Below are 23,329 nucleotides of genomic sequence, written 5' to 3' on the forward strand. Positions count from 1 at the left end.
CGACCCGTGTATGTGAGCCGAGTTCCTAGACGCGCCGCAGTTGAGGATATCGAGTCGTTTGGCACGTTGCCGGCGTTTGCAATAATTAATTCTACACTCCGTTCTAACCACTGCCGTCGCGTAATATACGGTCAATCACTGGTGACTCTTTTGCAGTCATACCTTTCCATAACAAGGCGTGGTGCATACTTTACAAGCAAATTTGCGGTTATTAGATTTAGAAACAATGTGTATGACCAATGGACGTCTGATTTTACCATTTGCCTAGGGAGTGTGGGACCCGGCTGCGATCGCGTATGTCGATGTACTAGAGTGGTGCAGCAACGCGAGCTCGTTTTGACACGTGCGTCTACAATTTCTCAAGAATCTCGCCGGACATTGTAAAACAACCGGGGCAGCCATTGCTATCTGAAAGGCGTAAGTTCCTAAGACTCCGGTAATTTTACATCATTACAAACTGGCACTCGCTACCGCCGCATCGCGGCCCACGCAAGAGGCCGCGTTTCTAGCAGAAAACTCACCTTCGTTCATAACGTCGGCCGCCAGCGTTTCCCGGTACACATTACGGTTACATAAGCTGCAGTTACCGGGAAGTGTGAGAAACGGTCAGGGATCTCTGAATGGCATCGCATTCCACCCTTAAAGGCGAAGCTTAAGCGTCCTCCAAGTTTTTATTGTAATCTCATGCAACGCTTGATCTCGTCGAATGTTGTTCCACCGCACATACAGATTTCAACATTAACGCCATGCAGCGATATCGTTTGTTCGCGACACCTATGCTATGCTAGCTATGCCACGCTATGCTACGCTATGCTATGCTATGCTATGATATGATATGATATGATATGATATGATATGATATGATATGATATGATATGATATTCTAGCCATGCACCTATGCTAACTAGTCTATGTGAATTCGCTCGGTGAAAAGTCCACGCAGTGATCTCAGGAATACGAAGCGATACTCAGTAAAGTGGAAAGTTGGGCTAGTTGGTGAGTAATCATCATACCTTGCTGCAGCGAGTGTCGCTGCAGCAGCGAGTGTCGTCTTTTCTTGTGTGTCTTCACTGTGTCCGTGTCAGTGCTCTGCTTCACCAGCAAGGTATGACGAAGCGATATGTTTGAGCAGGCAGCAACCTCGCTACTGCAGTGCAAGAAAGATGCACGTTCTCCCGAGCTGAGCGATACAGCCATTCTGCGAAAGCATACGAACAACAGATCCCGCGAAATTCGTGAAGCGCACCGCATAGCAAAAAACTGGCTGTGGCTTAGCTAAGGTTAAGCCCAGGATGCGAAGCATACTAGCCTTTATTTTAACGCGACAGCGTTAAGGAGCTCGTGTCGCAGAAAAGCCGGTGTCGTCGGCGTCGGCTCAGGCGTGCGGCGCTTGCTCAGGCGCACATTTCGTTGTCGCGCCGAACGCTGCGTTGCTCGACGCTCACCGCGTCCGATGCGGGGCGCGTAGTCGCTGCGCCGTAGCAAAGCCACCTAGAAACAGTCTCTGTAGCCCGTCGCAACCTTCGCTTCTCATTCCAACGAGCAGCTCTGTCTCCAGGAGGCATCTCACCTCGTGAGTGTCTAGCAGAGGCAAGCGCAGCTGCTTATATACCGCCGCGACTCCGTGAGCGACGGCGCGAGTTGGAGCCCCGTTTCTCCTCTGTCGTGACGTCATGGTGTCACGTGGTCAGCCTTGAAGGCGACGCCGAGAGCGACGGCGCGAGTTGGAGCCCCGTTTCTCCTCTGTCGTGACGTCACGGAGTCACGTGGTATTGAAGGCGACACCGCCGCGCCTGAGGAGCTGGGTTGAGCTCTAGTAATATGCTTCGCATAAAATAAAAAATACACTAAAAGGCACTAGCTGCGTGCGTAAGCATACCTTGGATTAATCTGCTTGGTGAATAAGTGGAAGAAGGAGGATACGTTTATTAGAGAGTTTTAGCCCAGCGGGTTTACGGCCAGCGGAGCGGAGCGGGCGAGCGGAGACGCGACTGCGCATGCGCACCACGCTGAGGCGGCCAGCGGTTTTACGGAGCAGCGTTTACGCCCGCTGGAAAGCACTCCCCAGCGGAGGGTATACGCAGCGCGCGAGCGTGCGTAAGGGCGCGCGGGCGTGTATGGGAAATGCAAGACGGCAGCCGCGAACATGAACGCCGGCAGTTCTGCATCGAAGACGGCGACTTGCGCGCTGACCCGTACATTAGTACTCAGTACATTATTAACAAATAATGCACTGAGAACATGTAATAAATCTTTATTCAACATTTCTTGCATAATTAAAGCAAGTGTAATTCAATTTCATTTCTTAGTAACTCCTATTCGAACCACTAGGTGGGGCAGCAGAGCGCCCCGCTCTTTACTCCGCTCGAGCGGGTGATCCGCTGGGCTAAAATTCTTTTTTCGCGAGCCGCTCCGCTGGCGCAACGGTGGAGACCGCTCCGCTCCGCTGGCCGTAAACCCGCTGGGCTAAAACTCTCTATTGTTTTTACGCGTCGGTGGCTTGGCTCCCGAAATAGGCATGAAATCATTTGTGATGACGTCAAGGTTCCCTACCAGTTGTGCGCACTTACATGCCGTGCGCAGCACGAAACAACCGTCATTTTAAGGTCAGCACTTCATCCTTTTTGTGTTAGTATTTATTTTATGCCGTCTTTCGCACCGTTTAGACGGCGTATGTTGGATCGTTTTTCGAGGGAATAATGGTGACACGAGGTGTACGCCGCAAAACGTTATTTAGCTTATACCGCGAAAATACAGGTATTTTCTGGCGAATTGTAACTTTATATGGATACTTCTGAAGAAGCTTGTTCTTACAGGACTCCTCCATGTACGGCAATAAACTTGCGCTGAAATAAAGTGTATTTGCCCGCCTGGCATTTGTTTCCTTTCTACGTTTTTTTTTTCTTTTCTACAAGAAACTGTCTTGGCATCCCGTTTGTGCGACACTTTCCAAGGAACGAAATATCTCATATCAAGTTACCTTTTTCTGAATTTTTGCATCCTTCTGTAATCAGTGTGACCTGCGTGTCTTTTGTTTTATTTTTTTTTATTTCTACGTGTATGTTCTTTGCCTACTTGCTCGGTATGTGCCTTGCTTTACTTTCGTCATTGTGACCTGTCCATCTTGCTGTTTATTTCTTCTCTACTTCCCTTCTCCTTATCTTCAAGTTCCTTTCCTAATCCCTCCTTCCTTAAGAACAGGCTGGCTTTGTGCCCCTCTCGGCGCTATTTGTCAGCCTTCTCCTTCCTTATTTCTGTCTGTGTGTATGCATGCGTCTTCGTATCACATAATAATAATATTAACAATAGTAATAATCCGTGCAACATGCGCATATATTGCGAGCGTCTTCTAGGCAGACCGCACTGCCCAGCTAATTGTGCGAACCAACCGAAGATATTTCGGCAAGTTCTCGTACGTGAACGTCGTACAGTGAGTGACGAATTCTGGATAGAGAGAGGTGAAATTCGTTGGAAGCATTTGTACAAGTTATTAACATATGTGACGTCCTGGCGGGAAAAAAAAACAATCGCTAAGAGCACTTGTCAAGTTTAACACGTTAAAGCTGTAGCCAAGGTAAATATACCTGGTAGCGAAGCTTCCATAGGGGCCCATACGTTCAAAACATGGTGGTTCGTCGGCGGTAGATGGGACTTAGCGCCATCTGTATGTGGAGGGAACACTTCCGGCGGAAGAAAAAATAATCTGACGCCATATTCGTTAGTGACGTCCTTTTGTTTTATAAGAGGTGAAATTTGTTTTGTTGGCCTGCCTTTCGGGCTATATATTCAAATGCCCCGCCATTCGACTCGATGGGCGTTTCTAGCTTTCAGCCCGGAAAGCGATGCAGGAAAAGGCCAGCCGTACGGTTGTCGAAATCGCGCCCCTGCACGGAACATAGTTTCTTTGGAGGCTGACGAAAACTTGAGGTGCAGAGTGCTGGTCCTATCGTCGGACGCCAAGCCCGTGGGCCAGCGCAGTCGCACGAAAACAACTAAACAATAATCTGGTGGTCGTAACTCACGACTTTTAACTGAACAGGTTAAGAAGCGATGACGCTACCCGCGTCAACAAATTCAGACAAGCGTTGACAATCAAAAAAGCACACCGTGTGTTGGGGGGCGTATTTCAACAGGTGGACTTTACGAGGGCGCCTTTCTTGCACATTTCAAGAGCTGCATTGCATTGCGAGTGATAGCGGCGTCAACGCCCCCTGCAACGATGGGCGCTGAAAAGAAATGTTCTTATTATAATAATAAAATTAAATAAACTTGTATGTTCTCAACAAGTCACGAGTATATATAATTGAACCGAAAGTTTATTTTCGTTGAATGAATCTAACCGCCTCTCGCTTGAATTAAAAAACGCTTCATTCTTTCCCAATGTTTGTTCCCTCCAAACATAGTTGCGCGTCAATTGATGCTCCCATAATCACCCTTGCTGTCGTCGGTGACAATTTGTACTGAACCGCTTTTCGGCCGAAGCTTCGGGAGCTATTTGGATCGACCTTGCTACACCCGCCACACTGAGTAAGGTATCTAGAGAAACAATTGTAGGCGTGTCTTAAAATTCTTAGAATTAACCTGACTCATGGTCCTGCGCTTTTTTTAATCGCGGGGCCGCACGTTCCATGCTGTTTTCGCAGCTCCTTCTGTTTTCTTTTGTTTTATTTTATTTTTGCCTCCACTTTGTGAATGAGCCACAACAGAAACTGCGTCACTCCGTGTGGACACTTGACTCTAGAACATTTCTGTGCGTGCGCTACTTTGTCGTATCGGACAACCGTGTTTCATGGTTCCTTGCATTACGGTGCGGCTGACGAATCATTGATCGTATAGGAAAGGAAATTTCACAATGCAGTAACCGTACGGCATCAGAGGCATCTCGACAGGCATGGCGGCTGCACGGCCGCTATTATCCGCCATGTTGGCTCCCTGATTGGCTGTCGAGAGCTCACGTGCCTTGAAATTTCTGCCGGGAAGCGCGACGAAGCTTGACGTAGCGTGACGAAGCGTGACGAAGCGTGACATAGTACTGCAAATTTTATCGACTAATCCATTTTCTTCGTCCTTGGCAGCTATGTTGCGACGTTAGCGCTTCAAAAAGAAAGTGAGCGGTAGCGTACAGAAGCCATTGCACTGCATCTGCAGCTTCGCGAATATGTGGTGGCGATTCAAGACAGGCGCCATGTCAGCTTGCTGATTGGCTGAAGGAATATGCCCGTGCCGAGCGTCATAGGAATGGCCGTTTCGTAAACGTCAATTTGACGTTGCGTGACGTTGCGCCGGGCTGACATTGGTGAGATTTTCCGCCATAATTTGTGGTGTGACGAGCCGCGCGAATTATGCTAATGAGCAGCCATGGCGGCCGAGAGGAATGCGTATCGCCGAAATTTCCCCGTCGTTTGGCGCCGTGAAAATATTTTGTTCATAAAGCGTTCTCATAGTAATTGCATCGCTCTTAGGTGGTGTTGGCATTTGTGTTTTGGGCCATCATTTTTTTAAAAGAAAGGGTTTACATGAAATAGTATTGGTTGAACATAACAAACTTACCGCAACGCTGTCCACTTTTCGCTGCTGCGTTTGCATTGTAATCAAGAATAATGCCTTTTCGCACAATCAGAAGTTATGACAACGGCGTCTTTCTAATTTATAAAAATGAATGTGCGTAAGCCGGGGCTTGGAAGTTTCCTCACGCGGTGCGAGTAACCAGCGAAGTGAACAAGTTATGGTAGCGCCGGCGCTTGCGTCGCTCAAGCATATACCTCTGGCGCGCGCAACGCTATGATATTCGACCGTTTCTTGGCCAGCCTAGTCGGGCTGAACCACTTGCGTTTGGTGAGATAGCGATAACGTAGCCTAGAACGTGCATTCATCACCGCTAGTAGGCCGCGCAAGTTGTTTCAAGGTAAAAAACAAGCGCGTTGGCGCCAACGTACGATGACTCATTCCGTTTTCCGGGTACACGCCTCCTATAGCTAATGAAGCAGACGACGGCTTGTATACGCAGCAGACGACGGAAGCGAGAAGCGTTTTCGACGGAGTAATCGTAGGCTTTGAGCTTGCTGGTTTATTTTTTAGTGAGTAGGAAAAACTGTTTTGCTCTACCAGGAACGTTACGTTCGGTGCCCTCATTTCACTTTCTTAGGCAAAAAGTCAAGTTTGCGCCACACTACGAAAGCCCAACGGGGGCCATCAGCGCCATCTTGTGCGCGTCGCGCCTACGTCACGCATCGAAGATAATGGCGGAATGTCCAGAATATAGAGCCCCAGGCAGAGAACGGCTTTCTTCGTCTTGAAATAAAGCTTGTGTGGCACCCGCGCATCTAAAGAACACGTATGCTTTATAGCTCCGATATGTATTAAACCCACTATTATCGCGACGTGATGACATCAAAGAGCAAGGTGATGTCAAAACTGCCAATCGCGAATCTAATCCCCGTATTCTCAGATGATCCGCGACTCGAAGCCCGTCGTCCACTCCACCGAGTTTAGCACAGCGCGCGCCCTCTATGTATGAAAAACATGCCAGGCTTCACGAGAATTTCCGCGGAGCCTCAGTGAAGAGCAGCGACCCTTTCTGCCGAGAGGCGGCGCTGCAATCCGTGCGATAACACGAAGGGAAGTGCCTTGCTCTATAAGACTGGAGCTGCTTGACCAAGGACAACAACATACCGGAGCAAATATTCGCATTTAGACGAGACACGTGTATGCAGCAGCAAAAAATCCGGCGGCCACTCAGAACATCCTAATGGAATGCGGAGGAACTCACCCAACGAGACCAGTGTGTAACGCACAACTTCCAGAAGCGCTTGGATTTAAATTACACGGAAGAAGCCACTGCTCAGCCGTTGAGATAAGCGAGAGATGTTTAAAGTCTTGGTGAAAAAAAGCAGTGAAGAGACGACTGGATCCATTGCTGGCATAAGCAGCGGTACAAGACAGGTTGAGAATGTCAAAGATATATGCACACGAATACTAGAGGGAAAAGTATTGCAGCATACCTGAGTAACCCAAGCAGGCTAGGTGACGATTTGTCCCCGCCCCGTTTCAAGGATGATGCCAGCAAGTCATCATCGGCAACATTATCGAGTCAAGGTGGAGGGCAGAGTGGAACAGCGTTCTAGAATGCGGGAGTAATCCCAGTATTCTAGAACGTTTCTCCACCCGACATTCCACATCGACTCAAATGATGATGACGGTGTTTGCTGGCATCCCAAGTGAAATGGGGCGGTGACAAATACTGTCCTAGCCTGCTTGATTCAATCAGTTTTTACCACATACATCGCTACATAGCCGTTTGCCTAGCTGATCTCAATCTTTCGTATTTAAAACCTCTATTACCATATACTGTACCATTACACTTGCAATGGCTCTGGTTCTATCAGTGTCTTCCTTGCCCATCTTCCAGCAGTGCTCTCATTGACCTCTTATTATCTAAACTGCTGACCAGTTAATCATCCCATCGTCTGTGAATCCTAACGCTTCTGGAAGGTGCACCCTACCCTACGAGTCCTGCTGGGTCAATATCTTACCACTCCATTACGACGCTGCGAATCGTTTCCGGTATTCTTTTCGAAGCAAACACGTCTCATCCTGTAGCGCATATTTGTTCCGGTAGGTTTTCTTCCTTAGGTAGCGAGCTCGGACCTGAAATAGCAGGGCACTCCCTTTTGCGTTATCATACAAATTTCCTCTCCTGATACCTTCTAAATCTTCACTGTTTGTTTGTTTGTTTTTTGCTTCTATCCGTTATCTCAAATTTGTCGTCTCTGTTTCTCTCATTTTATCTTTTGTGACTCCCACTTGTCTATTTACACTTTCAACTACCCTCTACTCGGTTGCCAACATTCTTCCGCTCTTCCTCCATGTGGTGTTCGCGCTTTTTTTCAGGTACAGATACTTCTGCACTTTAGCCGCATATTTATTTCCATCCATGTTCATGAGCCTTTCTTCAAAAGTAATTTTGCTCTCAATTTCTCAGACCGCCTGACTTCGAAAGAGGCTCAGTCCACGTCACCCTGCATCGCCTCATTTCTGGTTTTGCCGTGGGCTCCCAAAGCCAACCGAGATCTTTGGTCAGCTTCCAACCCTACGAGATATCCGAAATTTAAGCACAGAATGGCACGTGCGAACGTTAGCGTAGGCACCCTTACTCCTTTCTAGATTCCAAGCGCCACATCATTCTTATTGTGGCCTCACAGTTCTCAGTGTTTCACCATTGCTGCATTGCGCTTCCCTATCTTAGCTTATAACCGCCGTTGTTGCTCAGTGGCTATGGTGTTGGGCTGCCGAGCACGAGGTCGAGTGATCGAATCCCGGCCACGGCGGCCGCACTTCGAAGCGGGCGAAATGCGACAACGCCCGTGTACTTAGATTTAGGTGCACGTTAAAGAACCCCCGGTGGTCGAAATTTCCGGAGTCCCTCCACTACGGCGTGCCTCATAATCAGAAAGTGGTTTTGGCACTTCAAACCTCAAATTTAGTTATCTTAGCTTTTGCTGCCTCTTGAAGGGGCAGAGCCATCCTCCACCGGACCGGAACGGCAACGGAGCTCCGTGCCCTCGATGGGCAACGATCACTCCCGCCTGAGGTCAGAGGCAAGATCAAGGCGAATCCGGTACCGAAGCACATGAGTCATGAACTCCATAAAGGACGACGCAAGGCTCGCGTCGACAGACAGCGCCGACAATTCACGGGTGACCCGTACGTGACGTACGTGGACGTGGCGGCGTACCCTGTGGGGGGCCTCTTCGCGGTAGCCGCCGTGAACGGGAGAGACAACTCCTTGACTCTCGCGGCCTCCGTGAGGGCAGAGACCCCAGCTGCGGCTGAGACCATAGCCGCGGCGCTGGTAATAAAGCAAGAAGACAGGGTAGGCAGGGAAGTCCATGTCGTTACCGACTCGCAAGAGGCCTGCCGTAACTTTACGAACGGACGAACACCGCTGCTGGCAGCTCAGATTCTAGGCCCGAGGCTGCAAGAATACCATCAAATAACGTGGACGCCGGGTCACGCGGGTCTGGAGGGGAACGAAAGGGCGAACGCCCTAGCTCGAGCGCTGATCAACCGAGCGGGGCAAGACCAATCGTCTCATCAATCCCCACCCTTTACCTTCATGCCCCTGCCATCCAATTATTGCGACCGACTGGAGATCCAGCGACTCAACCGCAGGATTTATCCCCCGCCTCACAAAAATCTCAGCACTGAAGATGCCGTAGCTCCCCGACTTATACAGACCAACACATTTCCAAACCTACACAGATACAGTAAAATGTTCCCACATACATATCGCGACATCTGCCCCTGGTGCGGCGACACACGCCCTACACTTTTTCACATCTCTTGGGGGTGCGAGGGCAAACCTCAACACTTAAAGACGCCTAGCACGTCATTTGAGCGGTGGGAGGTACAGCTGACCGGCGATACCCTGGCGGGACAAGAAGCTCTCGTCCAGCAAGTACGTCGAGCAGCCACGGCCAGTGGAGTCCTGGAATGAGGACCCCACCCACTCGACCTCAAGAGCAACCACCTCGGTGGTCCAAATAAATGTTTTTTCTCTCTCTCTCTCTATCTTAGCTTATCTTGGTGGGTACTTGAGTGCTTCTTTCCTTGCTTTATGTATACACATATTGTTGGACAACGGCTACAACTTCCTATTGAACGGATGCCACGTCATTACTCGTCTCCTCAATAAGGAACACGAGAGGGCAACGCGCACGCATCCCTGACTTGTAACACTTTATTCATGAAGCCATGAAAGAATAAATATATAGGGTGCTACCAGGCGCGATATGTGAATGATCGGCAAGAAGCTTGGGACATAATTTTCAATGCTGATAATGATAGCCACGCACCTATAGAGTCCAAGGAAAGCGTGCCATTCATCATCATCATCATCATCATCATCATCATCATCATCATCATCAGCCTGGTTACGCCCACTGCAGGGCAAAGGCCTCTCCCATACTTCTCCAACAACCCCGGTCATGTACTAATTGTGGCCATTTAGTACATGACCGGGGTTGTTGGAGAAATATGGGAGAGGCCTTTGCCCTGCAGTGGGCGTAACCAGGCTGATGATGATGATGATGATGATGATGATGATGATGATGATGATGATGATGATGATGATGATGATGATGATGATGAATGGCACGCTTTCCTTGGGCTCTACAGGGGCGTGGCTATCATTATCAGCATTGAATATTATGTGCCATTCAAACCCTGTCAAGATACGCTGTTTTCGAAGCTTAAAGTGCAATGGGAGGAGAACTGACGCACGAACTATCAAACTGCCTAATGATCTGCCTCAATTAGTTCACGTGTCAGCTGTGAACTATGTTAGGAAGTGTATAGTCATTCCTTCATGGCTTATGAATAAAATGTTAAAGACAGCACTGTGTGCGTGTCGCTCTCTCGTGTCCTTTTTCTTGCACTCTGCCCTTTTTCCGATGAATCACCAACAATTAAGCACAAGCTTCCACGCTAAGGATCATATAATTTCATATTTCTAAGTGCTAAACTTAGGGCCTAGATTGGTCGCTGAATTGTAGCTTACATTCGCGAGTCTCTGTGAATCCCTTACATTGTCAGCTATAAGCTCTGTCTCGCCCATCTACATAAGCCAAGTGGCCTCCTGTAGCTCGTTTTTGGCCATTGCGGACGTAAGATAGATGAAAAACTAAATTACTGCTTTTCATTCATCTTTACATGTCATTAACATAAAATGTGAAGTCGGATGAGCATGATGGTTTTTTGGCATCCTCGTTGAAATGGGTCAGCGACGAATAGTCACCTAGCGTGCTTGGTTTAATCAGGTGTGCTGTAAGGGTTTTTCGTTCTAGCATTTGTTTGTGTACCTCTCCATAAACGTTTTGTTTTTCACCAAAACTTCTCTATCTAGCTTGTATCGCTTCCTATATCTGCAGCGGATGCGGTTGTATCAATCTCTTCCCTGCTATTTTTCCCACCATTGCTACAAACGTATCTTGCATATCTCGACAGCTGACCGGTTGATGCTTCCGTCCACGTTAAATACAAGCGCTTCTGGAAGGTGTACGTTACCTCCGGCTCCCACTGGATGAATCCCTTCGCATTCCGTTAGGATATGCTGAGTGGTCTCCGGATGTTTGCTGCAGCGTACGAATATCTCATCTAGTTCCGCACATTTGCCCATGTTTCATTTTTGTCCTTAGACAACCAGCATGAACCTCAAATAACAATCCGCTGCCCTTCGGTTATCGTACAGGTTTTCCGTTCTAATTTCCTTCTTCCCATTCTTCTAGATCTCCATGGTCTTTTTCTTTCGGTTCCATTCTATGCATCCCATTCGCTGTCTCTGTTTACCTCGCTTACTTTCCTGGTGGCGCCTGGTTGTCTATTTACACTTTCACCCGCCCCGTGCTTGGTTGCCAGCTTTCTTTACCTTTTCCTCCATTTTGGGTTAACGCTTCAACCTTCAACGAAAGTTGATGGCAACGTCACCCCTCGGTGAGAACGGTCACTGTGCTACATAGAGACTCCATAGGAAGCCAACAAACACTGACACTGAAGGCAACATAGGGGAAATTACTTGTGTTTAATAAAGGAAAGGAAGAATGAAGCGATAAATAAATGTAAATGGAAGTGGATGAAAAAAGAACCTGCCGCAGGTGGGGAACGATCCTACAACCTTCGCATGGAAAGTCTCCATTGCAAAGCGGCTGTTCTTGTCGACGTTCCACTATCTTAAGAAAAACAATAGCGCTAGAAACACCGCTTCGTCTGCTGCTACTTTTACTTATTTGCGATCCTTGGGGGCCTCGACATTTGGGAACGACGGGAAGGCTCGTGTTGTCACCCAGGGTTTCCTTGTAGGGTACAAAGTGATTTAAACTTTATGCCCATCGCTCGAAGTTTCCTTTTTTTCTCAATAAAATTTCGATTTGCGTTATATTTATGTTTCTTACTTATTTAATTCTCCACTTTCATTAAGTTTATTCTCTCGAAGCTGTCTTTTTGAGTTCAACCAACGCATTTGTAAATCTTGTTGTCTCATTTCTTATATTTATTCTTCTTTATTTTATGTTGAACTGCCTACACTCTAAGAACAGTTTACACCCTTTGGCTTGCCCCTTCTGCCACACAAAAATAATCGTCATCTGCCTTGATGCGTTTCCTTTCTTTATCGCTGCAAGCCCGCAACTTTCCAGTGACGAACGGCACGCGCGTTATCAGAAGGGGCACTCCAAAGGGTGTAAACTGTTCTATGCTGATAACGCGCGTGCCGTTCGTTACTGGAAGGTTCCGGACTCGCAGCGATAAAGAAAGGAAACGCATCAAGGCAGATGACGATTATTTTTGTGTGGCAGAAGGGGCAAGCCAAAGGGTGTAAACTGTTCTTAGAGTGTAGTTCTTGGTGAATCCCCCAGGTTTAGTATGTGCCACCAACTCTAAGGCCTTGTACATCTACGTCTACATTTCAGGCACCTTCTTGCTGTAGGAGTTCATGTGTTGGGGCCGGAGAAATTGCCGAAGTAGCTCACTTTTACAGACATGTCACGTTAATTATCTGTGTCCTTTCAAACAATTCGTTCTTGACGCAAACATTTTGCTGCGCGCAGCTCATGACGTGCGGGAAGACGACAGCACAGAATGCGGCGCGCATTCTCGTACGAGTCAAGGAAAGGTTTTTCACATACATTTAACGGACACTTGCAATGACTCACGTCTGTTTTTCATGCAGGTTTGCCTTCATTGTCTCGGATACGCCCACTTCGCCATATCGCATTGTCATGATCGTCGGAATGTGGGGACTATACCGAATTTATTATTATCGTTATCAGCATATATATATATATATATATATATATATATATATATATATATATATATATATATATATATATATATATATATATATATATATATATATATATATATATATATATATATATAGTTGCGTACTCCAGGGTAGCGTATCGTACTGCTGCCGAGTTGTAGCGGCGCCTGCCTATCGAAGCTTGACCGACGTTGCTTATTGGGTAGCGTGGCATTGTCGGTGGGCTGCAGGCATCCGGTAGACCATTACGACCAAGCGTGGGCGAGACGATTTCTACTGCGAAACTTGCACGGTTTATTCAAAGGTTGATGAAATATGAAGAGAAGGGAATGAAGTTCCTTTCTGCACATGGTGCCAGACACCAACCCTAACAATATATATATATATATATATATATATATATATATGACGTCTACCGCAGGACGAAGGCGTCTCCCACCGATCCCCAGTTACCCTTGTCCTGCTCTGGCTGACGGGGTTGATAGTAATTTAAGTGAATTTGTTAATTATAACGTGCACCAGTATGCGCAGAACGAAGTAACGCATTTCGCCCGCCTAGTAAATTGGCATTCGTGTTTCAAGAGCTAATGCGACGTCGTCGACATCGTCAGTGCTGTCCGTGTGCTTCGACACCATCGTCTTAGTGACCATCATCTCCATCCATCAACCCAGCTCTCAACTTTCCTCGGATGATCGTAATATTTGTCCTTTTTTTCACCTGAGACGGGGTCTGTGCGCGAAGTACGTTAGCCGCAAGCTGAAGAAGGCATATCGCCGGCCTTGTCTATATTCTAGGTGTGACGCGCGATGTACAGCAATTCTACAGCCAAACTATGCGCTCGCTGAGCACGTAAAGCCTTGCACGAATTCCATTAGCCATCTCCAACATCGCCTCCAAAATCGCAGGCACTGCGCGTGGCTCTACGCCGTAGATCTCGGAGGTCCATTCCTGCTCGTATGGTTCGCGCTAGGGGTCTACGTTGTGCTACAGGTCAGGTGACCGAGCGGAAACGCGTTCGAGCCGTATCTCGGCGTCGCCGCCGGAATATTATTAGGCGTATTTAGAATAAAGGCACCGGAAGCATGCCTGTATACACGAAGAGAGAAAGGCAAGAGTCATCGTCTAACATATTCGGCTTGCTAAATTCTTATCAGATCTATTAAGAACATGCACAGGTGCCGACAAAAGTGGTATACTCCACGCAGTCCACGCAGCGGGAGCCGGAGCAACGGCACACTGCATCGCGACGCCATCTACAGGCGGCATCCGGGATCGAGACAGCCAATGGGCGCCCTTTATTATCGGCAGACATGATCCCAGATGCCGCCTGTAGATGGCGTTGCGATGCAGTTTGCCGTTGCTCCGGCTCCCGCTGCGTGGACTGCGTGGAGTATAGCACTTTTGTCGGCGCCTGTACAATAGGAACAATACTTGGGCAAGCTGTGTGAGATGCATTTTGAAACTGCAGCGTAAAAAAACAGTCACAGGCGCTGCAGACACATCACAGTCACAGGGTAAGGGTGAGCTGGTGGAGCGGCTTCATTGGAGCTCCATTTTCGGGTGCACGCAGTAGAGGGTTCTTGCCTTGGTGCAAAAACGTGTGCCGAAGAGTAAACACAGGTATCCAGACTACGTGGCGCACATTTTTCATCCCTCGACCCCTGGTACGACGCTGTGCTGTTGTTGATGATGGTGTTCATTCATTTGCGGCTGCTAAGCATGAGGTCGCGGTATCGAATCCCGGCCACCGAGGCCGCATTTCGATGAGGGCGGGATGCAGAAACACCCGTGCACTTTCATTTAGGTGCACAATAAAGAACCCTAGGGGGTCCAAATTATTCAAGATTCCCCCACTACGGGCGTCCCTCATAGTCAGACCGTGGTTTTGAAGTGTAAAACCCCATAATTTCATAATTTCTTTGCATTCCCTCTGGAACGAGGCGGTGACAAACCGCCACCTAGCCTGCTTGAGTTGACCAGGTCCAGCTACGTGCAACATTCAACTGCTACGCGTCAGGACACTGGGCGCTGTACAGCGCAAAAGGATCGAGTGAAAAATTTGCACGTAACGACGGTACGTGGCGCGCACGTCAAGCTGCAACAAGTGGCACAGTTAGTTGCTAATGATGATGATGGTGATGATGGTGGTGGTTGTTGGGGTTAATCATTTATTGGCATCCCCTTTAAAACGGGGCCGTCGCAGTCGTCTAGCCTGCTTGAGTATTCATGTATGCTATACGTGGTTTTCATTCCAGCATTGCTGTATACATATCCTTAATCTTCTTTTCCTTCCTCAAACCTTCTCTGTCTCCCTTGTACCGCTACCTGTGAACTGCAACGTGGCGTGCCACCTTGTGTAATAATATGGAACTGCAATGCAAAGTGTGCACGTATCGATGCTACACGGCGCGTATTTCACACCGCGTGACAAGTGACGCGATACAATGCTAATCTTCATGATGGTGATGATAATCATGATGATGAAGATTTATTGTCATTCCCTTAGAAGCAGTGCGGTGACATAGTCACCTAGCCAGCTCGATTTAATAAGGTACACAATATATATTTCTTTTCTAGCGTTCTTGTACACATCTCCTTAAGCTTCTTTTTTTTTCTTCCTCAAACTTTCTTTAACTGCCTTGTGCCGCAACCTGTGCTTCTGCTGCATGGCGTTCTACGTGGTGCATTAATATGCAACCGCAACGGCAAAATGTGCACGCATCGCCGCTACGTGGTGCGCGTGTCACATCGTATGTCTCCTCGCGCGCTGGGACGCGTGTGTAGGGCATGTCTTCGCTCCAAGCTACCGAGCGCTACCATGGCTTGGTAGCGCTTGGTAGCGCTCTAACGTCGACATCGCGGATGTCGGCGTTAGAACAGTTCGCGAATATTTTTGCGAATCTGTGTCCCTTTTTGTCGAAGTGCAGAAGGTGCGGACGTATGTACCAGAGTGGGTTCCGAGATGGCAAATGTCGAAACACATGCCGAAATACCGAGGACTTGTAGTCAGCAAACAGCTGACGGTTCTCGGTACTTTGATCTTGTTATTCTGCTCTTCTGAGCTCGTAAACTCTGTGTCAAACGAGGCAATAAACAAAAAAAACTACCATGGCTTAGTGGCAGAGTAGCTGACTACCGCGTAGCGCACCCGGATTTGATCCCAGTGGGAACTAGGGTTTTTTTTTTTCATTCCCAGTGATGGCTATTATTAACACCGGACACCGGCGGCGGAGGCGGCGTACACCATCGCCATCCGGAACGACTATTGAAATGAGCCCACAACAGCTTACGCTGCAAAACTTGGGTGCGACACAGCGAAGGATGCGATAATAGCACCGCCTTGGCCTCGCAGCTTATCTTTCTTTGAAACTCGTGAAAGAGTACAGTACGCGCGACTGTAAATGACCAAGCATGCGCATACAGTATGTCACAGAAACACAAAACTAATAACACTACTACGGTGGTTCAAATTACCGGAGTCCCTCTCTATACGGCGTGCCTCATAATGGGAAAGTGGTTTTGGTAAGTAAAACCCCATAATTTAACAACACTGCTACAACCAGTTAGTATATCACATCCGCGCGTTCAAATGACATCCAATTCAGCTTCAGACATTCTGGCGAACGGCATACTGATACACAAATCGTTCTTTTTCCTTGCACAGAAAGCCCGTCACTATCTCTGTGAACTGTTCTTTTTGATGGATTTCTGGGTGAATGTAGAACTTCAACCACAATACTCAACGTCCGAAACTAAATGTGAGTCGGAGCTCATGTTCATCGTATCCTAGTTAGCACCCCTTTAACAGTAATGTGCTCAAGCAATGACGGCTAAAATGTCTACGTGTGTTAACGCCCTAGAATAGCATATGCATAGACCCTAGACACATGCAGGAGTGAGGACAATAGGCTGAGGAATTTCGCTCATACTTTTGCGGTGAAGGAATTCCGTGCTTTGAATCTTCAGATTGACTATGAACTAGAGGTCTCAAAAAGTGAACTTTAAACAAAAAAAACGTGGTGAGAACATTCTACTGCCCTTCTACGCTCACGCTTTCATGAAACCCTGCCTTTCTTTCTCTTTATTAATTGATTCATTAATTTATTTAATATTACGATAGACATTTTTGATGTGTCGGTGCCATAGGCCGGCCAGCTCATCTGCCGATTCACTCAGACTCACCGGAATTCCACTCAGACTCGAACAGACTCGCTAATGAGAGTCGTGGTCGGGCTAAGTAGAATTTTGGCGCGTCCGAGTCGGGCTGAGCCCTAAGCGAAAAAAATGTATTTTGTGACCATGAGTTCCCTTCGTACTGCTGACCTATGGTCGCTTCCTTCCGCACAGCAACAGACGAAATACGGTGGGCAGACAGAAATCCCGGGAAATACGCAAAATGAAACGACTTCGGGTATTTTTAGCACTGACAGGCTTAGTGTAGCCAAGCATATGTTCATGTTACCGACCCTCTTCTACGCTGCCTCTCTCTCAGCATTGCTGTAGGATGATTCGCAAATGCAGTGACGAATGCAGTGACGTGTTTGATATGTACACACGCGCCGCTAAGTAGGCGTCAGGCATTGTTGAACTGTCGCTCAGATGTGCCATTTGAGGACAGCCAGAAGGGAACAGTTACCGATACTCGTTTCAGAATTAATATGCCAGCAGGCACGTTCGTTCAACTCGCTCCGCGTGGATCAAGATCGTGTATGTCAAACGCCACTCCTTAAAAGGCAAAAAAAGGAGAGAGAAACACCTGGTGAAATGTATTTGAAAGAATACCACTGTGCTGTATTGACGCAAACGCTCTTAGATGTCTTATTTATATTATTTTATTTTTATTTTATTTCACAATACTGTCAATCCCGATAGGGAATATTGCAGGAGTGAGCATATGGTCATCAAGAAAGTACAATGTGAGCAAACACTGAACCAACATGGAGTTTGCATAGAAAAAACATGGACGCTTTCAATTATTGAATAACACACTGGTCTTCACACAATTGCTGTTGCAGAAGGAAAAAAAAAATAAAATAACTAAAAGACTAAGTTGTCATTGCGATTGCTTCTTCTAGATGACTGGTAAATGTTTCTAATGTGGGCTGGGCAATAATAGCAGGGTTTAAGCAGTTCCACTCTCGCACAGCTCACGGAAAAAATGAAAAGAAAAAAGTATTGTTGTTACAAAGAAATTCCTCTAGCGTGTAAGCGTGTTTATGCCGAGTCGGTCTAGTAAGCTTGTACTTTAAATAAGTGGCGGGATCCAACTTCAGCGAAGTGTGTAATACTAAGTATAGGAACTTTAATCGTTGAACCTTAGCTCGAATTTCTAGGGTAGCGAGGCCTGCGCGAGAAAGAAGTTCGGTTGTTGAATCTGTGCGTTTGAAACGATTATAGATAAATCGGGCAGCTTTTCTTTGTATGCGTTCCAGCGTATGAATGTAGTTTTCGGAATGTGGAAACCATACTATGTTGCATATTCGAGTGCCGGTCTGACAAGGCTGACGTAAGCAAGCTGCTTTGTCTGGCTGGTGGAATGCGATAAGGTGTGTTTGAGGTAGAACAGTCTATTCAAGGCTTTTTTAGCTATGTACGGTATGTGCGCATTCCAGCTGAGGCCGGATGAGATGATTACGCCTAAGTATTTATACTGGGTGACGCTTTGTAGAATAGTGCTATTGAAACCGTACGGGAACTGCAGACTTGATTTTTCGTTTATGACCGACATGCAGACAGTTTTGTCGGAATTTATCACCATGTGCCAGTCTCCACACCACTGCACTACCTTATTTAGGGAATTGTTCAGTTTTGCTTGATCTTCGTAGTTACGCACAGTATGAAAAAGAACGCAGTCGTCTGCAAAGAGGCGAATGGTGACGTCGACTTGGTTTGTTATATCATCTATGTATAATAAGAACAGAAGTGGGGCCAGAACTGAGCCCTGAGGAACGCCGGACAAAACAGGGATAGCATCAGAAAGGTGATCACTGTAGTCTACGTATTGGGAGCGGTTTGACAGAAAGTCATTGATCCAACCAACAACAGGGCCGTTACCAAGTAGGCGGTTAAGTTTGTGAAGCAATTTAACATGGGAAACACGATCAAACGCTTTAGAGAAATCCATAAAGATTATGTCTACCTGTTGTAGCTCATTAATGTTTTGAGTTAAGTCGTGAAGGGTTTCCACCAGTTGGGTGGCTGTTGATAAACCGTTTCGAAAACCGTGCTGGTTTGAATAGATTAAATTGTTTGCTTCCGCGAATTCTGTTAAGTGTTTCAAGATTATGTGCTCTAGTATTTTCAGCACGTGCATGTTAAAGAAATTGGCCGGTGGTTAGACAAGGAAGATATGTCACCTGATTTTGGTATGGCAATTATTTTTGCAACCTTCCACTCTGCAGGAAGGCGGCTCTCACGGAGTTACTTTGAGAAAATTAAATGAAGAAACTTGCTTACTGGTTCTGCATACCTTTTCAAGAAACTATTCGGAATTTGATCTGGAATGTGAACTGTTTCGTGCAGAATTTCTGGGGTTTCGCCTTGTTCCTCTTTTACGCCATAAATGATGAGGTTAGATCGCCAACTTCTATTTTCTAGTTCATCGATTTTCTTTCGCGTGAAGGCAAGGTCACCTTCAAGACCACTGATCCTTTTCAGACAGCCAGAAACCTGTTTTTCAAGCCTTGTGATTTTTTCTAGCTTTTTATCAATGGCTTCTAACTTTGTCATAGTTTCAGCCTTGCCCATTTTTATTTCCTGTATGTCCTCGTATATAAGTTTTAGCTGATCTGCCGTAGAGGTAGCGGGGTTTGTCTCGACGTCACCACTAAGCAGGAGCAATGGCCCCAAATAGGTACTTATGCTACTAAACATTTCAATCATTGAGTAAGTCGACCGTGGGCACGGCAGCAACAGCAAGAAAACGTTGTCACTGCGGTATGATTTTCCGCAGTATTTTCTCACCTGAATGAACAAGAGAAATGGGTTCGAGCACTCCGTCTTGGCGTTGCTGCCGTGCCCACTGCCAGCCGATCGCCAAGAAGCTCCTTTTATACGGAAGGGTCTCGAAGACGTTTGGCCTGCCGGTTCCGTGAAGGACATGGTCACGCAGCGAGGAACGTCGTTATCGGCGAGGGCGAGTAAGGGCAGATGCGTCGCCGACACCAGTAATAATATTTGGGGTTTTACGTGCCAAAACCACTTTCTGATTATGAGGCACGCCGTAGTGGAGGACTCCGGAAATTTTGACCACCTGGGGTTCTTTAACGTGCACCTAAATCTAAGCACACGGGTGTTTTTTCGCATTTCGCCCCCATCGAAATGCGGCCGCCGTGGCCGGGATTCGATCCCGCGACCTCGTGCTCAGCAGCCCAACACCATAGCCCCTGAGCAACCACGGCGGGTGCCGACACCAGTATCGGCGCGCAGTAGGCCAGGGCGGAGGGTTGGTGCGCATGGCAGCCCGGAACAGGCGCTGTCGTCATGGGCAGCATGCCGAGCGTTCCCTGAATGAACAAGAGAAATGGGTTTGAGCACTTCATCTTGGCGTTGCCGCCGTGCCCACTCACGGCGGCAACGTTGCGTGAAATACGTTATAGTGTGTCATTCGCCTTAAGTATACTTTGACATTTTGACTATAGCCGCAGCCGGCCATCCAAAGTCATTGAAATTTTAGTGTCTACCTTGCTTGAGTCTGATATAGTTTCATTCAACAAACAACCGTTTTTGTGTCCCCAAAAAATGTCCACTTAAGGTATCTGCAGGTGACTGTGTCGTCAAATCTCTACACAGTGCTGCAGTGGCCGAAAGTTCCTTGAAAATGTTCAACGTGCCGAACGTCGCATGGCGCGCATGCAGGATTATTTGCTTAGCACTCTAAATTACCTGACTTTTGCAATTTTCGAGAGTTGCCGTAATTTAGCAACGTATAGCTTCCGCCAAATGCTGTGAAAAACAAGATATTTGAAATGAGGAATTCATGCTTATCTGAAGCGCTTTCGTGCAGTTAAGGCAAGAATGGATGCTTGTCAGATACACTTAAGCGTTTAAAATCATGCGGATCCCACGAACTGTGGAAATCGATGTAAGCGAAGCTTTCTGGGCTGTTTGCTTTGACTGGTGGCAGTTAGCGGTGATGTTTAAGGTGACTCTTTAATTTCTTCAGCGTTTGTTAATGTTGAACGTTACCTTGCGTGCACCGTTGCTGTTTGTCTTTGTAGTACACAGAACACACAGCGAGACGTGTTTGCTTGATGTGTTGTTGTGCACCGTAGTTCATTACCTCCGATATTGTTAGCATTGTCATTGCATCACACGGCACATCGCATCGTGGCAGAAACGTTAAACTTTAGCAGTCTGCAGATTTAGATATTTTAGGCCCAATCGAATACGAATTGAATGGTGCCCGAAGCGAATCGAATGGAGTCAAATATCGTCTAGTTTTTGAATATTGATAAGCTGATATGACAATTATTGTGAAACGATTTTCACATCCAAACATTCTTAAGTCAGCAAGCTTTTGCCATTACATAGTGCGTTGTGGAGTGTCGTTTATTAAAAGCTCATGTATAGCATCAGGAGCAAACAAGTGTTTTCTTCACATGCACAGGTCTCTTCAAAGAGTGCGAATGATCGTTGTACAGTCTGTAAAGTGTAGATTCCTAAGTGCCGTAGCCTGCTCCACTATGCAAGTTCTCATGTTTTACTTCTTTACTATGCCCGCGTGGTTGAAGACTTATTGTACTTTTTGTCCAATTTTATATTTAACTGGGTGTAGTTGAAGTTCTGGAATATTCGAAACGTATTTCAGAAATATTTGCATTTGTGATTAGTGACTGTTCGATTTGTTATTCGAAAGTTCCGAATATTCGTACACTCTTAATAAACTTTCATTGAATTATGTGCCTGCACATGCGAACACTGCAATCGAATTACGAGGCACGCCGTAGTGGCGGCCTCCGGTGTCATTTTGGCCCCCTGCGGTTTTTTAGCGTGCACCTAAATCTGTGCACACGAGTGTTTCTATGTTTCCACCCATCAAAATTCCACTGCCACGGTCAGAATCGAACCCGCACCCTCGAGCAACGCCAAGTGTTCATTTGACCTGCGGCCACCTCCGTAGTGTATATCCTATAACACTACGCTACTTTAATGCGGCTTTGCGTCTGCACGGCCTGCGTCAGTTATCTGCTAGACAAATTTGCACGGTGTTTATTTTTGGATAAATATCAGAAACGTACTGCACAGTACCTTGAAGTTAAATTTACTTATTTAGTCCGCAACTGCTGTCGTGTCTAGCAGTAGCGTTCTCTTGCCTTCTCTCTACGCCGTTTCCCTCTCCCGCCCTCGCCCTCTGCACAGGAGCTATGAGCGAACTTTCGTGCCTGCGTCTGTTTTACGTACTACCCATTATCTACCTCCTCTCTCTACCTCCTCTCTGTCATTCTGTCTCCCTTCCCTCCGGGCTGTTGCCCGTTAGTACAAAGTTAAGCGCTGCAGTTTCTGCAGTGCTCCTGGGGGGGTTCACCGATAATTACAGCAATCAAGGCGATGTTGTGGCGACGCCCAAGGAGCTCCAGACGGCATTGTAGCAACGCGACTGAGAGGTCCAAACGAGATTCCCGCGTCGCCTCTTTATATTTCCGCCACGGCCCTGCCATATATGCATGCCCTGAACCACACCTCCCCTCGCGGCAGGCAAAACAGCGGCCGCAGCAGCAGCAGTGGAAAAGTTGAAGGAAGAGGCAAAACAAAAGCTTCGCTTTAGAAAGCGGGCATCATAGTGTTGTCAGTTTTAAGAGACTAGCTGCGAGTTACTATAGGTCCCTCTACGCCTCCACCAGAGTACTGTAAAGCAGACGTGCAACACACACACAGGGGACGAACGAGAACAACTCTTCTTGGGTCAGTTTCTAGCACCTTGCGCTCGCTTTTTGTCGTCCTGAACTAGCGCCACTCGCGCAGAATGCACTAAATTCCTCATGCCGGCACGGAAATCCAAATCGGCGTCAGCTGGTGGGGCATTCTGTAAGTCCCCACCCAGTGGACATGTACATTTCCTCCGCTGCTGAAGTTCTGATTCGCTGGCCTCGGTTACGCGTCAGGAATATACACAATTCCAGCTAATCAGCACTTCAGCAGCAGACGAAATTGACATGTCCACTAGGTGGACACTTACAGAATACTCCCGCCCTACACTCTGTCACTTCTGCATGGCCTTCGGCACACACCTAGCGTACAACCAGTCAAGCCGTTCACATGGCTGTCTTGAACACCTTGTCGGTCTTTAGACCGCTTGGGTGGAGGATTTCCGTGCAGCTGGCTAGCAAGTAGGAACGCGGGTTCGATGTTGTTGTAGACAAGATAGCTGTTCTTGTCGACAAGCTAACTGGTGTGACGTTCAGTAAACACGTCGAAAACTCGGTCTGCACGTTGACTGACGTCAACTGTTGCAGTCCTGTAGTCTTCCGTGTGCGGAACAAGGACGGTGTCAACAAAGTGCACAGCAC

The 23,329-nt window shown here is 47.3% G+C and overlaps 1 protein-coding gene across 2 annotated transcripts in view; it reads left to right on the forward strand.

Annotated features, from left to right (window-relative positions):
• Positions 1–23,329, forward strand: part of B9d2 (B9 domain-containing protein 2) — a 969,675-nt gene that overhangs the window by 945,552 nt on the left and 794 nt on the right. The window lies entirely within an intron of this gene.

The sequence above is a fragment of the Dermacentor albipictus genome, chromosome 10 (assembly GCF_038994185.2).
Source record: "Dermacentor albipictus isolate Rhodes 1998 colony chromosome 10, USDA_Dalb.pri_finalv2, whole genome shotgun sequence".
Lineage (NCBI taxonomy): Eukaryota > Metazoa > Arthropoda > Arachnida > Ixodida > Ixodidae > Dermacentor > Dermacentor albipictus.